General features: G+C 49.9%; 1 non-coding gene across 1 annotated transcript; it reads right to left on the bottom strand.

Annotated features, from left to right (window-relative positions):
• Window positions 1–1,798: 1,798 nt before the first annotated feature.
• LOC143176677 (5.8S ribosomal RNA) lies at window positions 1,799–1,953 on the bottom strand. Its single transcript, XR_013001197.1, has one exon. It is a non-coding gene; the product is annotated as a 5.8S ribosomal RNA (ribosomal RNA).
• Window positions 1,954–7,500: the final 5,547 nt, after the last annotated feature.

The raw sequence follows: 7,500 nt of genomic DNA, 5'->3' as shown, positions 1-7,500 counted from the left end.
TCTTCTATCACATTTTACTCGATCGCGAAAAAGACTCTCGCTAGACGATCTCGCGCTCCGGTTAACTTTAACGCCCGTCCGAGAAGAATTTTCGGGGACTGGACGACCGAAGCGGATCTCGCGCGGTCTCGCGATCGACAGTGAAGAGAAGTGCAGAAGAGGAAAAGAAGACACGACAAACACACACCATGGGGCGACCGACGCGTTCGTTTCAACGCTTTCGCACAAAGTCGGCGGCGGTTATATATTTATATCATTATATTCCGGCGGACGGGACGCGACGTTCGAAAGCCTCGCCAAAGAGGAGCTCCTGCCTCTTCCTCTCTCTTTTCTACGAGAAAAGATAAACGTATTTTACGGGGATACGGAAACGTTACCACGTGGTGTCACACACGATCGTCCGTCTCTTCTCTATAGCAGAAACCGATAAAAATACACCTCCCGAAAGAGAGTATATGGTGATTCTTTTTATATATATATATTTCGAAATACAACTGAACGTGGCGGAAGCGCACGGTGGTGGTCCAGCGAGGACACGCGACGACGGGGAATAAGAACTATTCGACCCGTTACGAATACGCATGCTCGTCCCGCACGATTTTAACACACACCGTGTTTTTCTCCAGTCGTCAAAGCGTTCGTGCGTCGAATTCGAAAAATAAAAAAAAAAGAAAAACACCTTTTCTCTCTCTCGGGGTAAAAGAGTCGATGTGTATTGTGTATAAAGGTTCTGCGAGAAGTCTCGTTTTGACGTGTGTTCCGCCGATAACGACGATCCTCCGAAACGGGGATACAGAAACGTTACACCTCACAACACGATCTCCGTCTCTTCTCTATAGCAGAAACCGATAAAAATACACCTCCCGAAAGAGAGTATATGGTGATTCTTTTTATATATATATATTTCGAAATTCAACTGAACGTGGCGGAAGCGCACGGTGGTGGTCCAGCGAGGACACGCGACGACGGGGAATAAGAACTATTCGACCCGTTACGAATACGCATGCTCGTCCCGCACGATTTTAACACACACCGTGTTTTTCTCCAGTCGTCAAAGCGTTCGTGCGTCGAATTCGAAAAATAAAAAAAAGAAATACACCTTTTCTCTCTCTCTCGGGGTAAAAAGAGTCGATGTGTATTGTGTATAAAGGTTCTGCTGCGAGAAGTCTCGTTTTGCCGTGTGTTTCGGTAACGACGATCCTCCGAAACGTACATCTCATTCGTAAGAGAGGAAGAAAACAATCTCCCTGGGGCCAGTCGGTAATATACCGACATACGACGTGTCGTGCACATCCGTCTCACGCACGGTATACAAAATATGAATAAAACGTGTGTAGTCTCTCTCTCTCGACTTCTTAATATTTTCTTTCACCTCTGACGCATCATTTCAGGTGACGTCGGGAGCGCGGGAAAAAAAATTTTTCTAAACACACGAAACCGTTCATCTCACGAACAGCCGAAAAAGTTGTCGCTCAGATCCATATCGCAGTGGAGCGGTATCCGCGGGCGGTCGTAATTGAACGACGCACGACGCCGCGAACACTCACGCGAGTCCATACAAACGATTCCGATCGTTTTGCAACAACTAGAACGTACACTGTCCGTGAAATTCACAGAATTTTCGCGTGTCCGCGACAAACGCCGACGAGACACCCATCGTTCGCTCGTACGTAGCATCCTTCTCTTAACCCGACTCAGAGACGTTCTTTGCGCCCTTCGGTAAAAAAACGTTCGATCCGAAGAGGTGAACGACGGCGGGGATTTGACAGAGCTACGCAAGCAGTGTATGGTACGTAAACGACCCTCAGCCAGGCGTGGTCCAGGAATTGTATCCGTGGACCGCAATGTGCGTTCGAAATGTCGATGTTCATGTGTCCTGCAGTTCACACGTTGACGCGCAATTAGCTGCGTTCTTCATCGACCCACGAGCCAAGTGATCCACCGTTCAGGGTAATCGTATAAATTTTATATTTCACATATATAATTTTATTCTCACTTGTTCGACCTAATATCTCTCTTCTTTCAAAGAGAAGATAAAAGTTGATACCTGAATCTCCGACCAGCGCGCGAAGGAGATTCAGGCGTCGCCTTGGAGACGACACCGAAGCCTTTCGAGACGAAAAACGTTCAAGTAATATGTATATATTTCTCGACGTTCCGGGCGTATAGTGCATTCAAAAACCCGCGAAAGACGCAGAAGACTCGCACGCGTGGAAACGACGGGGATATATTTTGTATCCTACCCGATACTGAATCCATCGCGTGCAGTCGACCCTCGCGTTCTTCCGATCAGACGCATCTATTGTTGCGCGCATGTTTTCGCGTCGCATCGCGCGAAACGTTGCACGAATCGTACCGATCGATCGATTGAAAGCAAATAATGAAAAAAGACTTCACAGCTGGCTCTTTGCCGGTCATTCGTCCCATGTTATCTCTTGCCGCGAAATTGGCGCGCAAGAGTTGGGTGTCAGACGCGCGGCTTTAAAACGAGCTTCACGGCCGGTCCCTTCGTTACCGCTTTCGTTCTTTCTCTCGGAACGACCATGAACGAACACGACGAGCGACGCTACGGCATACACACGTCCACGGATTCGATTAAAAAAACAGACTTCACAGCTGGCTCTTTGCCGGTCATTCGTCCCATATTATCTCTTGCCGCGAAATTGGCGCGCAAGAGTTGGGTGTCAGACGCACGGCTTTAAAACGAGCTTCACGGCCGGTCCTCTCAATTCCGTGTACGGTACACGCAAGATGCGGGTTCCACTTCCAGACTACCCGGTCCCTTCTCTCTACGAGAATCGATAGTAGAAGAACGGCTCGAAAACGCGTCTCAGAGACTAGGGGAAAAGAAGCGGTATGCGAGCGAAACGAAAACGCATTATGGAAACGTCGCGAAACAATGTTCGACGGTTGCTCGGTTCCAATCGTGCGGCCGTTTCAATTTCTCGTGCGCTTCACCGTCCCTCCGTAACTCTGGCCGATCGCGTATACCGAAGAGCCGACACGCGCAAAAACCACAGGCATTGTATACTGTGTATATATATATATATATGTTACAGTCACAGCCTTCGCGCGTTTTACTCTCCGACGCGGGGTTTCCACGACGAAAGAGAGACAGTTTCGTGGCGGGTGACTCGGCCGAATCGCTACGACGGGTATTTCTATTATAGAACGAATCATCGCCACCCTTTACCAGTGCCCGACGAAGGAATCACAAGGTCATCTGGAGTTTACAATGCCAGCGACGGTAATTCCAACGAAGACCCGATAAGTCAACTCATCGTTCTATTTCTCCCCGTACAGAAAAGCGAATCGACGCTAATGCACCTCGCGCAAGCACGAACGTTCTCTTCGCGTGGATCGTCCCATCGTCCAAAGATGTAAAGACGCATTGGAGATCGTGGTCTCTGGCGGGCTCATTGCACGCCCCACTGCATATCTTTCCTCGAATCGAGAATGATTCGTCCACTAAGGCTGCGAAACTACGCGTCGAGGAAACTAGGGGAAAGAAGCGGGATGCGAGCGAAACGACAATACATTATGGAAACGTCGCGAAACAATGTTCGGCGGTTGCTCGTTTCCTCCTGCGGACGTTTCATTGCTCGGGCGCTTCACGTCCCTCCGTAACCTTCGCGCGATCGCGTGCCCCGGAGAGCCGGCAACCGGTGAACCACAGGCGTATAAACTATAGTCTTCTATAGCAAGCCTTCGGCGGTTACTCTCCGACGCGGGGATTCCACGACGAGAGAGAATTTCGTGGCGGGTGACATCGGTCGAAACGCTACGACGGGTATTTCTATTATAGAACGAATCATCGCCACCCTTTACCAGTGCCCGACGAAGGAATCACAAGGTCATCTGGAGTTTACAATGCCAGCGACGGTAATTCCAACGAAGACCCGATAAGTCAACTCATCGTTCTATTTCTCCCCGTACAGACAAGCGAATCAACGCTATCGCACCTCACGCATGCACGAACGTTCTCTTCGCGTGAATCGTCCCATCGTCGAAAGATATAGCCGCTTGGAGATCGTGGCCCATCAAGTTCTTCCGTAACTCCTGCGCGATCGCGTACCCCGGAGAGCAGGCAACCGGTGAACCACAGGCGTATAAACTATAGTCTTCTATAGCAAGCCTTCGCGTTTACTCTACGACGCGGGGATTCCACGACGAGAGAGATTTTCGTGGCGGGTGACACGGCCGAATCGCTACGACGGGTATTTCTATTATAGAACGAATCATCGCCACCCTTTACCAGTGCCCGACGAAGGAATCACAAGGTCATCTGGAGTTTACAATGCCAGCGACGGTAATTCCAACGAAGACCCGATAAGTCAACTCATCGTTCTATTTCTCCCCGTACAGAAAAGCGAATCGGCGCTATCGCACCTCACGCAAGCAGGAATGATCTCTTCGCGTGGATCGTCCCATCGTCGAAAGATGTAAGACGTACAGAAATCGTGGTCCATCACGATTATTCGTAACTCTCCGAGTCGCGTATCTGAGAGTAGGGCAAACGGAGAACCACAGGCATAAATAATACTATATATTTCTTATATAGTTAGCCTTCGCGTTTTACTCTCCGACATGGGGATTCCACGACGAGAGAGAGTTTCGTGGCGGGTGACTCGGCCGAATCGCTACGACGGGTATTTCTATTATAGAACGAATCATCGCCACCCTTTACCAGTGCCCGACGAAGGAATCACAAGGTCATCTGGAGTTTACAATGCCAGCGACGGTAATTCCAACGAAGACCCGATAAGTCAACTCATCGTTCTATTTCTCCCCGTACAGAAAAGCGAATCGACGCTATCGCACCTCGCGCGAGCACGTAACTACTCTTCGCGTGGATCGTCCCATCGTCGAAAGATGTAAGACGCACGGAAATCGTGGCCCATCAACGTTTTTTTGTAACTCTGCCGATCGCGTATCACAGAGCCGAGACGCACATACCACAGGCGTATAATACCGTTTTCTTTCGTATGGTAAGCCTTCGCGTTTACTCTTCGGCGCGGGGTTTCCACGTCGAGAGAGACTTTCGTGGCGGGTGACATCGGTCGAAACGCTACGACGGGTATTACTATTATAGAACGAATCATCGCCACCCTTTACCAGTGCCCGACGAAGGAATCACAAGGTCATCTGGAGTTTACAATGCCAGCGACGGTAATTCCAACGAAGACCCGATAAGTCAACTCAACGTTCTATTTCTCCCCGTACAGAAACGAATCGACGCTGTTGCACCTCACGCAAGCACGAACGTTCTCTTCGCGTGGATCGTCCCATCGTCGAAAGATGTAAGACGCACGGAAATCGTGGCACATCACGTGTTTTCGGAACTCTGTCGACCGCGTATCTCAGAGACGACGCGCGCGAACCACTGGCATATACTATTATATATCGCGTTTTACCCTCCGACGCGGGGATTCCACGACGAGAGAGAGTTTCGTGAGCGGGTTGACTCGGAAGAAACGCTACGACGGGTATTTCTATTGTAGAACGCATCATCGCCACCCTTTACCAGTGCCCGACGAAGGAATCACAAGGTCATCTGGAGTTTACAATGCCAGCGACGGTAATTCCAACGAAGACCCGATAAGTCAACTCAACGTTCTATTTCTCCCCGTACAGAAAAGCGAATCGACGCAATCGCACCATACGCGTGCACGTAAACAACTCTTCGCGTGGATCGTCCCATCGTCGAGAGACGTAAGTTTTCATAGTATGAATTCGCGTTTTACTCTCCGACGCGGGGATTCCACGACGAGAGAGAGTTTCGTGAGCGGGTTGACTCGGAAGAAACGCTACGACGGGTATTTCTATTATAGAACGAATCATCGCCACCCTTTACCAGTGCCCGACGAAGGAATCACAAGGTCATCTGGAGTTTACAATGCCAGCGACGGTAATTCCAACGAAGACCCGATAAGTCAACTCAACGTTCTATTGCTCCCCGTACAGAAAAGCGAATCGACGCAATCGCACCATACGCGTGCACGTAACAACTCTTCGCGTGGATCGTCCCATCGTCGAGAGACGTAAGTTTCCATACTATGAATTCGCGTTTTACTCTCCGACGCGGGGATTCCACGACGAGAGAGAGTTTCGTGAGCGGGTTGACTCGGAAGAAACGCTACGACGGGTATTTCTATTATAGAACGAATCATCGCCACCCTTTACCAGTGCCCGACGAAGGAATCACAAGGTCATCTGGAGTTTACAATGCCAGCGACGGTAATTCCAACGAAGACCCGATAAGTCAACTCAACGTTCTATTACTCCCCGTACAGAAAAGCGAATCGACGCAATCGCACCATACGCGTGCACGTAACAACTCTTCGCGTGGATCGTCCCATCGTCGAGAGACGTAAGTTTCATAGTAAGCCTTCGGCGTTTTACTCTCCGACGCGGGGATTCCACGACGAGAGAGAGAGTTTCGTGAGCGGGTTGACTCGGAAGAAACGCTACGACGGGTATTTCTATTATAGAACGCATCATCGCCACCCTTTACCAGTGCCCGACGAAGGAATCACAAGGTCATCTGGAGTTTACAATGCCAGCGACGGTAATTCCAACGAAGACCCGATAAGTCAACTCAACGTTCTATTTCTCCCCGTACAGAAAAGCGAATCGACGCAATCGCACCATACGCGTGCACGTAAACAACTCTTCGCGTGGATCGTCCCATCGTCGAGAGACGTAAGTTTTCATAGTATGAATTCGCGTTTTACTCTCCGACGCGGGGATTCCACGACGAGAGAGAGTTTCGTGAGCGGGTTGACTCGGAAGAAACGCTACGACGGGTATTTCTATTATAGAACGCATCATCGCCACCCTTTACCAGTGCCCGACGAAGGAATCACAAGGTCATCTGGAGTTTACAATGCCAGCGACGGTAATTCCAACGAAGACCCGATAAGTCAACTCAACGTTCTATTACTCCCCGTACAGAAAAGCGAATCGACGCAATCGCACCATACGCGTGCACGTAACAACTCTTCGCGTGGATCGTCCCATCGTCGAGAGACGTAAGTTTCCATACTATGAATTCGCGTTTTACTCTCCGACGCGGGGATTCCACGACGAGAGAGTGTTTCGTGAGCGGGTTGACTCGGAAGAAACGCTACGACGGGTATTTCTATTATAGAACGCATCATCGCCACCCTTTACCAGTGCCCGACGAAGGAATCACAAGGTCATCTGGAGTTTACAATGCCAGCGACGGTAATTCCAACGAAGACCCGATAAGTCAACTCAACGTTCTATTGCTCCCCGTACAGAAAAGCGAATCGACGCAATCGCACCATACGCGTGCACGTAACAACTCTTCGCGTGGATCGTCCCATCGTCGAGAGACGTAAGTTTCATAAGTAAGCCTTCGGCGTTTTACTCTCCGACGCGGGGATTCCACGACGAGAGAGTGTTTCGTGGCGGGTGACTAGGCCGAAACGCTACGACGGGTATTTCTATTATAGAACGAATCATCGCCACCCTTTA

Source organism: Nomia melanderi, unplaced genomic scaffold (genome assembly GCF_051020985.1).
Source record: "Nomia melanderi isolate GNS246 unplaced genomic scaffold, iyNomMela1 scaffold0728, whole genome shotgun sequence".
NCBI lineage: Eukaryota > Metazoa > Arthropoda > Insecta > Hymenoptera > Halictidae > Nomia > Nomia melanderi.
This window is presented reverse-complemented; position numbering and strand designations above follow the sequence as displayed.